Raw genomic sequence first — 12,671 nt, 5'->3', positions numbered from 1 at the left:
ATGTTCAAATTCAATGTAGAAGACCTTCAAAAATCAGTCACAAGTTGAGGGGGTCATAAATTTGTAATTACTTTGGATACAAATGAAGAAAAAGGGACAAGTTTGCATATAAAAGGTTCACCTCTCTACACAACAAACTTAGAGGTGGTGAATTTAATACTCTACAATTCAAAGCGACATTACCTTATATTGAATTAACAACACATTTAAAATTCCAACCATGACTCAATCAAAATTATTGCTTATGACATGGTATCTTGCAAGGAAGAGAATGTGATAAAATGTACATTTTTGTATTATAATCTCTCCATTAAAATACAAAGACTCTTCATAGCCTGTACCTCCTCTTTGCTACCTCTAATACATAGAAAAAAGAGGCTTTTGACATCCCCAAGTAAGATCCTAATACTAATACCATTAAGGCTCTCCTCTCAGGGTAGCCGGGCACAAAGTTTTTTACACCATTGGCAATGGGATAAAATGCAATAGGGGAAGCCATGTGATGTGGATCACAATGATCAAGCTGTTAATACTTTGATGCAATTTAGTAGTTAAGTAGGCCATTCTAAAAATTGGATGTGGAAGACCACAACGTATCCTCCTGCTTGACTAATATAGTGCACCAATGAGAGATCTCAAATGCCTCCTGCATCAATTCAACAACCATTACATTAGCAAACCTAACAAAGCACATTACATTAGAAGACCATAAAATATAAATCAATACATAGGATGCTTTCCATCATGGCATTGTCTCCTTTAAAGAATGATGCAAGCAAGGCAAATATGTATAAACATAAACTTTAGACATGAAAAATTTAGGCATGAAAACTTTATACATATTAACTGAAAACATTGGATACGAAACCACATAATAAAACCATCAAAATAAAATTCATCAATGCTTTTAATGTCCTCCAAGTCATGAAGAAAACCTATGCAAATTCCGAAATGCCCAACCTACAATTTATGGACAGCTTGTACTAGTCAAACACATTGTTTGATGTTGCATGAGGGATAAAATGGACAGCTATTTCTCTAGATTCTTGCCTGCTATTTCACCATTTCAAGTAAATTTGAAGGACTATACATTTCGTTTTCCATGACTAAAAGGTATTCCTGCACATAACTTACAGATAGTCCATTGTCAATTATATTAAAGATTCCACTACTTCCCACTCCTATATTAAAATAGGATCTTGTAAAGAAGATAGGCAAGGAAGGTACATAGTCTAAGAAATACATCCTTCCTCTTGGGAAGCTTATGTGGACCCTTGGATAAACCTTCCATGACTATCTAGTTAGTCAATCTATAAGTTCAAGTCATCCAATGCATTTTTCACGTTCTAGAACACACTAGAGCTTACAATATTGTCAACTTCTATCACTTTCTTCCTGACCATGCCTCTTAAACACACTAGAGCTCACAATATTGCCATCTTTGGCCACTTTGGTCACTTTGTTCCTGACCATGCCTCTACAACACACTAGAGCTCACAATATTGCCAGCTTGTGTCACTTTCTTCCTGACCATGCCTCTAGAACACACTAGAGCTCACAGCATTATCACCTTGTGTCACTCTACTCTAGACCATGCCTATTGGGAAAAAAATAGCTGTAGGAGAGGAAAGAGTAGTTGTATCCTATATGAGAAGGAAAAGAAAGAGGGAAAAAGCTCTTGTAGGAGAGCAAAGAGTTAAAGTAGCAGAATCACAGTGAACTTGCCTATGAATGATTCAACTGGTTCCCACTCCTCAAGGTCCGAAGGGAAAACATCTCCCACCATGAATAAGAGCTCTTAGAAACCAAACACAAAATATCATTACACTTACAAGTGAAAAAGGTACATAGATAGAAAGGCTCACAGTGTGATGGTATCCTAGATCGATTGAATGATGGAGGAAGCCGCATTTTTTTCCCATGTAAACATGTTGCACTTTTGCGAGCCATCCTTTCTTCCCAAACTTGAACTTCAAGATGCACCCCTTCCACTCATGCAAGATGTCACCTCTCTTGCTCTTGGGAAGCTTATGTGGACCTTTGGCCAATCTTTTTATCACTATCTAGTCATTTAAGCTATAGGTGCAAGGGATCCACTCATCCAATGCATTTCTGGTGTTGTGGAAGACATCACAGCATTACGTGGTCTTGTAGCCTTACTCCTCACCATGCTTGGAGAGGTTGCAACAGCAAGAATGGGACTCCTACATAAGGCAATGCAGCTCCAATAGAGGCATAAAAGAGGGAAAAGGAGAGGGACAGAGCAGCAGCAACAAAGGCATAGGAGAGGGAGAAGGAGAGGGACAGAGCAGCTCCAACAGAGGCACAAAAGAGGGAGAAGGAGAGGGACAGAGCAGCAGCAATAGAGGCACATGAGAGGGAGAAGGAGGGACAGAGCAATAGCAACAGAGGCATAGGAGAAGGAGAAGGAGAAGGAGAGGGACAGAGCAGCTCCAATAGAGGGACAGGAGAGGGAGAGGGGAGAGAGAGAGAGAGAGGATCTACAGCAAGTAGGCCAAAGTAGAAGGGAGCAAAGAAAGAGGGGGAAGAGGGAAAATGCGTGGGATTTGAGAAGAAAAATTCGCCATTTGGGCCCTACCATCCCATTGAATGCAGTTTTGGGCTAATGTGGGGGAGGTGCACCTAAAAGGAGGGTCAAACATGGGTTAAGAGGGGGGGGATGGTTTGGGTGGTCCCTAGTGTAAGGGGAGCAACCAATAGGGGCTCTCTGTAGGCTTGCCCCCCCTCCACCTCAACATACCATTGCCCCACACCTTCTAGCACTCTCATTGGTACACCTTCTAATCCCTTGAAATTAGGAAACACTAATTGGAGGCCCTTTTGAGACCCCAATTCTCCCCTTTGGAAGATAGTGGGATCCCTAAAACATGTGCTCCTAATAGAATGGAAATCCAAAGTACCATGCACTGATTGACAATCAAAAGTGTTGGACCAATCAATACTCCCAATATCTGTTGGGATATCTCAAGGTGTATGCCTCAGGCACACCTTATGTTTCTATGTGTGAGTGCTAGAGGCACAGTTAGGTGCCCACAAGCACAGTTAGGTGGTGGAAAAGCCACATAGGATGATTGAGAGAATCTAGGAGCAGATTGAGGAGATGATTGAGGAGCTTTGAGGTCATCAGTGATGTTAGTGACCTTGTATGAGGTGCCTACTTAAGGACCTCTTTCTTCTTCATTCTATATGCAAGTATTCTGATTTTGTGTCAACTCTACTCTCTCCTTTCAGTATTCCAACATGGTATCAGAGCCATTTGATCCTCCTTGAGCCCATTTCTACCACATCATCATCATCATCTTCTTCTTCTTCTTCACCATCTCTCCCTCTTCTCCAAAAATTTTGCTTGAGCTTGTTCTCCTTCAATCCTCAACCATTTCCCACACCCTTTTTGCTGTAGATCCCTCTTGTTAGGGCGAACTTTGGGCTGCAAGCAATTGGAGAACAACCCGCGCTGCTGGTCGCCATTGCAGAAAAGTCATCGATTTTCTCTTTTGCGTTTTCTCTGCACCTGCTCTGTCTTTTCTTAATTCCTTCCAGGGCAAGCTTCTACATACCTAGAGCTACCTTGTGCTGAAATCTTAGCAGCAATGGCTGCAGATTGAAGGAGAAAACAGAGAAAAACCAGTCGACTTTGTTCAAGAAGGTGAAGGCGACCTGACGCGTTTTTTCGCCTCTTCTTCCCAGAGGATCTACTGTGGTATACCAGCTTTCTTTTGCCTCAGAAAGCCCCCTTTCTTTTGCTTTGAAGAGTGTGCTATGAGCCCTCCAAGTTCAGCTCTCTAGTTTTGACAGTTTTTTACATGCTTTTGAAAATGATGCTACATAAAATGCTACTCTAGCATTTCTGGTCTTTTGAAGTTTTTAATAACTTCACTACAAGTGTTGCTTCAGTTTTGTTTTGACTTGCTAGACCTGGTTGTGATTGGAAAGTGGTTATTTCATCCACTTCTATGAAGCATATAAAAAGTAGCATCATTGTTTGAAAACTAGTCACTACTATTTGCTACATCAAGTGGCTATACTTTGGAAGTATTGCAGTTCTTTTTGCCTTGTAAGAGAGATAGACACTGCCCAATATCTGGGTTAGACCCTCTCATGGCTACTTTATATAATCTTGAGAAGTTCAATGGAAAGGGGTTCCATACATGGCAAATGAAGGTAAAATTTGCATTAATGCGGGAGAACTTATGGGGACTTGTCAAATCTACTCCTACCGCTTCTTCTACAGCCTCAAATGCTCGGGAATCTTCAGCTCCGACACGACCGGCAAGGGATCCAGCAAGAGAAGAAAAAGCATATGGTATAATTGCTTTAGCTTTGGGTGATGATTACATACATCATATATCTGACTTGGAGTCTCCATCGGAAGCATGGCAGAAGCTAGATTTGATTTTTGGTGCAAGCTCTCATATTTCTAAACTTTCACTTAAAATCTCTTTCTTTGAATTAAAGATGGCAAGTGATACTACTTTAGCTGCCCATGTCAACTATATGCGGAGTCTTATGACTCAGTTAGCTTCTATCAACTCTCCTATCACCCCTGATGATGCTATGGCAGTACTACTTAAGAGTATGCCTGAAAGCTTTGATCACATTGTAAGCACTTTGAAGAATCTTCCCAATCCAAACCTTGAAGGCATTATCTCAGCTCTCCAAGAAGAAGAAAGACACATGGAGTTAAGGAAAGGCAATGACACTGCTTATGTTATGAAATTCCAGAAGGGCAAGTACTCTCCTTGCAATCACTGTGGAAAGACAAATCACCTTTCAAAGGACTGCTTCAAAGTTAATCCATGTAAGCACTGTGGCAAAAACAACCATAGTGAGAAGTTCTACAGAGACAAAGCAAAGACAGAAAATGCAAATCTACTTACAGTGAATTTGCCTCCACAAGATGAGGCATCCCATGAAGATTATGCATTTTAAATCATCTCTATGTATGCTCCAAATCACTCTTTTTATGTCAAGGTACTCAGCCTGGATAGTCCTCCAAAATGAATGAAAATAAATTATTGTGTGTTGTGTTTTGTGTGTTTTGTAAACACCTCTGGTCACCTTATGATGTAGGCCATGTGTATGTCCATGGTACCTCCTACAGACATTGTGTGCATGTACATGTAGGAGAGATAACCATTGGAAGGTCTGTTTGTATCCCTTTCTGTTTACCTTACACCCAAGGAAACCCTTGCTAGCATGAGAACCTAGCCATAGATTTATCCTTGACCACCATGAGATGGCATGAGAAACTATGAGACTAGATGTATCCTTGACATAGCCTGAGGCATTTCCTTGAGGGGGGGTTTGTTGGGATATCTCAAGGTGTATGCCTCAGGCACACCTTATGTTTCTATGTGTGAGTGCTAGAGGCACAGTTAGGTGCCCACAAGCACAGTTAGGTGGTGGAAAAGCCACATAGGATGATTGAGAGAATCTAGGAGCAGATTGAGGAGATGATTGAGGAGCTTTGAGGTCATCAGTGATGTCAGTGACCTTGTATGAGGTGCCTACTTAAGGACCTCTTTCTTCTTCATTCTATATGCAAGTATTCTGATTTTGTGTCAACTCTACTCTCTCCTTTCAGTATTCCAACAATATCCACACACCAAAAGAAATGTCGAACAACCCTCTTAGCCCGATGTGGATAAGAGGATATGAAACTACTACTCAAGTGTTGTCTGCACTAGGAAACCACCTGATGTGCATCCCTAAACCAGTCAACATCATGCCGCAACTGGTGGCATCGTAAGGCTTGCTTCACACATGCACCTACACCATTGTGCTCTCCCTTCCCATGCCCCGTCTCGAAGTAGCTCCACATCACTGGGATGCTAGTGTCATGGTGCCATTTGCATAATCAAAAAAACTGTTTAGTGGATTTGAACTGTCCACCACATCCACCAGACCAAATCCAATGCTGCTGCCATGTGACTCCCTGATCTCTCAAGAAACTATCATGAAGAGCAAAGCAATGCTGCACAAAAGGTGCATCATGCAAATGATCATCACTAATATAGAAATGATACTCTCTAATAATAACTCGGGAGTCCGAGGTGCTATCGACGCCATCAATATGTGCCTGCGCATGATGATAGCTAATGTGCACGAATATGGCAACCTATAAAAAAGCCCAATGCTTATTTAACATTTTACATAAACACTTAATTAACACCCTAATGATCAATTACACTTGTAACAACAAACAAAAAAAAGGAGGAAGTGTTACCTGCTCAAAAAAGTAATACTCCGATTGGATCTCGTGCCACGGGGTAAAAGTATAGTTCTCTGCAAAGTCCACCACTAAGACAACCACACCCAAGGGAAATGTACTGAAACACATGCGGAATCAACGATCCTCCCACTTTGTAGTGTGGGTGTGTTGTGTATATGGATAGATCTGTCACCCAAAATGATCAATGAACACAACACGTGGAGTCTCCTTCTCCACAACCTGCAACCTCCTAGATTGTCCACCGCCATCTAATATGTGGATGACGTACTCATAACGGCACCAATGCACGATCTCCATGATGGTACTAAGTATAGGAAGTTGGGCCAAGTCACCACATGTGGTACATTTCCATTCCACACAATCAAGGGAATGGTACAACACATCCTCCTCTCATGGGCACAATATGGAGTGAATGAACTCACAGGGACTAGTAGGAACCACTCCCTTGTGCCTAGTGAGGGTGCGAAAGACATCATAGAACAATCTAAAATCCACATGGTGTCGACAACAGCATGTATCACGCTCCTTGCTACATCGCACAAACCATGGCTTACATCTCTCAAAGGATCTCTGACCAATCCTAATGTGCGGATGTGCCTCTATAAACTGAGTGTACAACTTAGTTTGACTAACCTCAAGAAAACATGCACCATGCTCAATGTATAGACCATGTGAGACCCTCTTCCACAATGCCTTTTTAAAAATTGGCGATGCCCTGCAATGCTCCTCCCAAAATTGCTTTATGAAAGACCTATTGCTCTCATCCAATAAACGATCACTCCACGGTGCACGACCACTAGAGGCCCATAGAGCATCAACATTATTGCCATCCAAACTCTGCCTCCTAATCATGCCCACTCTCAATGTGCGTGGTGCAATGCAAAGTAGAGGCAGTCGATAGAGCGAGCGAGGAAAAGCGAGCGGGCCCAAAAAAGCGAGCGAGCTTTTCCACAATTTCCTTATCGAGGTATTCAACATAGCTTTGTGGAAACCACTATCTGGGAAAATTGTCGAAAATAAAACTTATGTTACTATGTGTAACTATACCAATATTGCGAATTATAGTCTACCTTAACTTCCAATTGGAGCCATACTCACATTATGCAACAATAGTATGTGGTTTGAAAGAAACCGAATTTCCACTCCAAAGCGGATTCCATTACTGATACAACAATTCTTTTGCATTTGAAATGGGTCTTATTATCAAACTCCTTCAATAATCAAAACAAATGCGTTGCTTGATATGTTGAACTTAGTAACATAAACATCACTTCACCCATATGTGGGGAAAAAAAACTTTTTGTAGACTTCATAGCATGGGATTGCATCAACACTTATGACATTCAAAATGGTTCTTCTTATTAAAAGTGTTATCAACCATGAAAGAAAATGTTTAAAAATAGTTCACCCATATGTTGAAAAACCCAAGTGTCATTTATGACATTCAAAATTGTTCTTGCAACCATCCTGTAGTTCCTAGAGATTTTGCCCATACTTCCAACCCCTTCCCTTCAACCACTAAGAGGTATCTAATAGTTTTATAGAACACTTGAGATATCATCACCTCCTAATACAAAACCATTATTACTATTTGTAGAACACTTGAGATATCATCACCTCTTAATACAAGACCATTCTTACTATTTGTAGAACACTTGAGATATCATCACTCCTTCCCTTCAGCCACTAAGAGGTACCTAATACTTTTGTAGAACACTTGAACCATTCTTACTATTTGTAGAACACTTGAGATATCATCACCTTTTAATACAAAACCATTCTTACGGTTTGTATAACACTTGAGATATCATCACCTCTTAATATAAGACCATTCTTAGTATTTGTAGATCACTTTAGATATCATCGTCTCTTAATACAAGACCATTCTTACTATTTGAGAGATTAATGGATTAAAGGTTTGAAGCTCATAGGAGACGAAGGAAGAGAAAGTCAGTTTCGACATGAGGACAATAAAACTAATTGGAATATTTTGACTTATGTATTATACCTTTTTGAAGACTATGAATTTAAGTCAGTTTCAACATTAGGATGATAAAACTAATTAGAATATTTTGACTTATGTATTATATATTTTTGAAGACTATGAATTTTAATGAGGAGAGGCATGCACACTACTTAGTAAATACACTAGTACTACTACTAGCCTACGACTATTAAGCCTAGTAGCACCAGTGTGATTTTGAGCCTTGTATCAGCCTTTTGATAATTTTCTTTCATCTTTAGTGCAATAGAAATTATTCCTTCTATCAGAAGAATCTTGCCAAATTTATTCAAAGTGATGATTTTGTAGTCTACAGCCACTATCCTCTGACTCTCAAAAATATATTAAATGTGAGCACCCATTTATCTTGTTTGATCAACCCTAGACTATGCTGCGATAGGACATTACTAGAACAAAAAAAAAAAGAATTGATATGGCGATGTTCGGTGTGAAATAACCAAATTAAGGATTTAATAAGAAAGAAAACAATCAGAATCAATAGGCTATTCAATGGCTCAAATCTGCACAGAAATTATAATGTGCCTCCCAACTCTTATGCATTCCAGCTCCTCATGTTTGACAACAATGCAAACAATAATGAAATCACATTATCTTTAGTTTCAAAGTGAGCAAAGCACCAAAAATAAATGCAAACGTATTGGATGACGAATAAATAGGTATAGATATAGATAGACCTATATATATGCATTCATAGATATAATGATGATTAAAGTTGGATGGTACAATAATATTATGTGTACTATCATTGGGATTAGGACTACTATTGGTAATATTGTATGTAGTAGTAGGAGAACTACCATTAAGGAACACTCAAATAAAATTACTAATGGTGGTGATAAAACTACCACTAGTAGTTTGGTAATTACCCCTAACATCTACAACAAATATTTGATGGGTAGCTAGTATTAGGTCAAAAGGCCCCAATTGTGCTATAATAATGGACCAAAAAAGGGAGTGCCATAGCATCACCTAAGGGTCACTTTTTATCCATGAAAGAAACAAGTCGGTGCAACCTAGGTCATACAGATCTAGGTCATGTGGAGTGGTTCGCGTCTCTTTCCTTGACAAAAAAGTTACACTACCTTTGATAGTAACTACAAAGATTGCTGCCATAGTGCCGTAGAGTAGCCCCTAGGTTGCACCATCATCCCTTTTTGCTTTTGAGCCATTAAGTTTGATCCACTGATTTTATGTAGAATTATTCTACTATATGTTCACATGTCCTTAATAGGATCTTGATATAATCCCTTCCATTGTAAGTACTTTTACTTCAAGTTTCACATATCCTTAACAAACCACTAAGCTTCAACACAAATTCATTCTTATGTTTCAAGCCTTAAACTCAAACACCCTTGTAAAAGGGATAATGTATTAAAGCTACATTCAATCCATCAAATCTTTTGAATAACAGTTCTATTGAAAATTCATGTATCATCAATAGGATTTCATCCATTATATGTTCATTCGTCTTTAATAGTATGTCTAAAAATTCATGTATCTTCAATATTATTTCTCTCATGTGTTCCAATATCTTCAAAAGGATACCTTTATTTAATAATGTCCAAACTTGAGCATTGATTTGTATTTATCAAACACAATTTCACTCCACCTATTCTTTAGAATGAAATTTTTTCGCCAAAAGTGGGCCAAATGTAAGGTCTTTCCACATATTCTTAAGAATGAAAATTTTGGCCTTACGTTGGCAAGTCTATGGAATGAGGGTAAGGCCAAAGTCTCTGGTACGGTGCATTAGGTCTTGATTAATTCTTCTTTAGGCTTGAATATTTAATGCATTAACTTCACAACTATTATTTATGCTTGAACTTGTAATGTATTAATTTCATGACTTAGGATTTTATGAAGTTATATCTAACATGTCCCAAATTTAATGGAAATTAATATCCTACATAACACAACAAAGTATCATCATATCCCTTCCCAAAATCAATGCTACCTAGCAACTCTCCTGGCATTTTCACTGCCTTGCATTTGAGTTAGCTATGATGAAGAATGTTGCTTGCCTTTGGAACCTCTTAGAGCTACCGTTAGCATGATCTAATTTCATGTACCCCAAAACTTGAGACTTGGAGATTCCCATATCACACCAGCGGTAGCTATCTTGTCCACTCTCAATGCTAGTAAGAGCTAGGCCCCATAGACCGGTAAAAGAAGTCTTTTTGGAGGTTCAATTTTTTCCCTCCGTCTTCTGCAGGCCCCCTGATGAAATAGGATATATTCATCACCCTACATTTAATGCAATAATTGACACAACTTTTTTGGACCTGACTATGTAGTTTACATCCCAAAATTGGTGCTAAAATTGCAGATTGGGAGATTCCCATATCACACCAACGGTAGCTGTCTTGTCCACTCTCAACACTAGTAAGAGCCGCGGTCCCCATAGACTGGTAAAAGAAGTCTTTTTGGAGGTTCAATTTTTTGCCTCCGTCTTCTCCGGCCCCATGACAGAATAGCATATATTCACCACCCTACATTTAATGCAAGAATTGACAACTTTTTTTGGACATGACTATGCAGCTTACATCCCAAAATTGGTGCTAAAATTGCATACCGGGCATCTCCATTTGCCGGGAGGTGTCCCCAGCGACCCCTTGGACTTGCTCTATTTGTCTAGTTGTGTCTCTCCACAAAAATCGGAGTAGGGCCTATTTTCCCCATCTAGTAAAACTATATGCATCAATATGTATGTATGTATGTATGTATGTATGTATGCATGCATGCATGCATCCATGTATGTATGTACACACACACATATGTATGTATGTATGCGTACTAAAACTACTAAAACTATATGCATCAAATAATGTTGTTGATCAATTTTTGGCATACCCCACCAAAATCAAGACCCCCATTGCAAAGAAAGGTAAGGAACACAAGTGCTTGTTCTTATGCTCATGAGACAACAAAATTCATGACATAGGCAACCAATGGGGTCTTACTTTTGATGTTTGTATGTATGTATGTGTGTGTGTGTGTATGTATATATGTATGTATGTATGTATATATATATATATATATGTATATGTATATGTTGATGCATATATGTATATATTGATGTATATATTGATGCATACAATTTTGATATATGGAGAAAATGGACATGAAAACCATCTAAATTGGTTCTTGTCGTTCGATTTGATATATGACATGATCCTATTTGGATTTGTAAGTCCAAAGATATGGGGTCCTACTTTTAGGGCCTGAATGCCTAAAATAGGTAGCACGTTAATGCGCTACCTATTTCATGCATTTAGGCCTCAAAAGTAGGACCCCATTGGCAACACAATGGGGTCCTAGTTTTAAGGCCTAAATGCATGAAATAGACAGCGCGTTAACGCGCTGCCTATTTTAGCCATTCAGGCCCTAAAAGTAGTACCCCGTATCTTTGGACTTGCATATCCAAATGGGGTCATGTCATAAATCAAATCGAACGGCAAGATCCACTTTAGATGGTTTTCATGTCCATTTTCTCCATCAACTAAAACTATATACATCAAATAATGTTGTTGATCAATTTTTGGCATACCCCCCCAAAATCAAGACCCCCATTGCAAAGAAAGGTAAAGAACACAAGTGCTTGTTCTTATGCTCATGAGACAATAAAATGCATGACATGGGAAACCAATAGGGTCTTACTTTTTATGTTTGTATGTATGTATGTATGTATATATATGCATGTACATACATACATACATACATATACATATATGTATATATATATATATATGTATTTATGTATATGTTGATGCATATATGTATATATTGATGCATACAATTTTGATATATGGAGAAAATGGACATGAAAATCATCTAAATTGGCTCTTGCCATTTGATTTGATATATGACATGACCCCATTTGGATTTGTAAGTCCAAAGATACGGGGTCCTACTTTTAGGGCCTAAATGCCTAAAATAGGGAGCGTGTCAACGCGCTGCCTATTTCATGCATTTAGGCCTCAAAAGTAGGACCCCATTGGCAACCCAATGGGGTCCTACTTTTGAGGCCTAAATGCATGAAATAGGCAGCGCGTTGACGCGCTCCCTATTTTAGGCATTCAGGCCCTAAAAGTAGCACCCCGTATCTTTGGACTTGCATATCCGAATGGGGTCATGTCATATATCAAATCGAATGGCAAGATCCAATTTAGATGGTTTTCATGTCCATTTTCTCCATCAACTAAAACTATATTCATCAAATAATGTTGTTTATCAATTTTTGGCATACCCCCCCCAAAATCAAGACCCCCATTGCAAAGAAAGGTAAGGAACACAAGTGCTTGTTCTTATGCTCATGAGACAACAAAATGCATGACATGGGAAACCAATGGGGTTTTACTTTTAATGTTTGCATGTATGTATGTATGTATATATATG

The 12,671-nt window shown here is 39.0% G+C and overlaps 1 pseudogene; it reads right to left on the bottom strand.

Moving 5' to 3' along the window:
- Nucleotides 1-5,878: 5,878 nt before the first annotated feature.
- On the bottom strand, nt 5,879-6,550 carry LOC147899344 (uncharacterized; annotated as a pseudogene).
- Between the last annotated feature and the right edge of the window lie 6,121 nt (nt 6,551-12,671).

Source organism: Dipteris shenzhenensis, chromosome 8 (genome assembly GCF_047967505.1).
Source record: "Dipteris shenzhenensis isolate YYH24624 ecotype China chromosome 8, Dip_SZ_1.0, whole genome shotgun sequence".
NCBI lineage: Eukaryota > Viridiplantae > Streptophyta > Polypodiopsida > Gleicheniales > Dipteridaceae > Dipteris > Dipteris shenzhenensis.
Note: the sequence above shows the minus strand (reverse complement) of the source record. Positions and strands in the feature narration are given on the sequence as shown.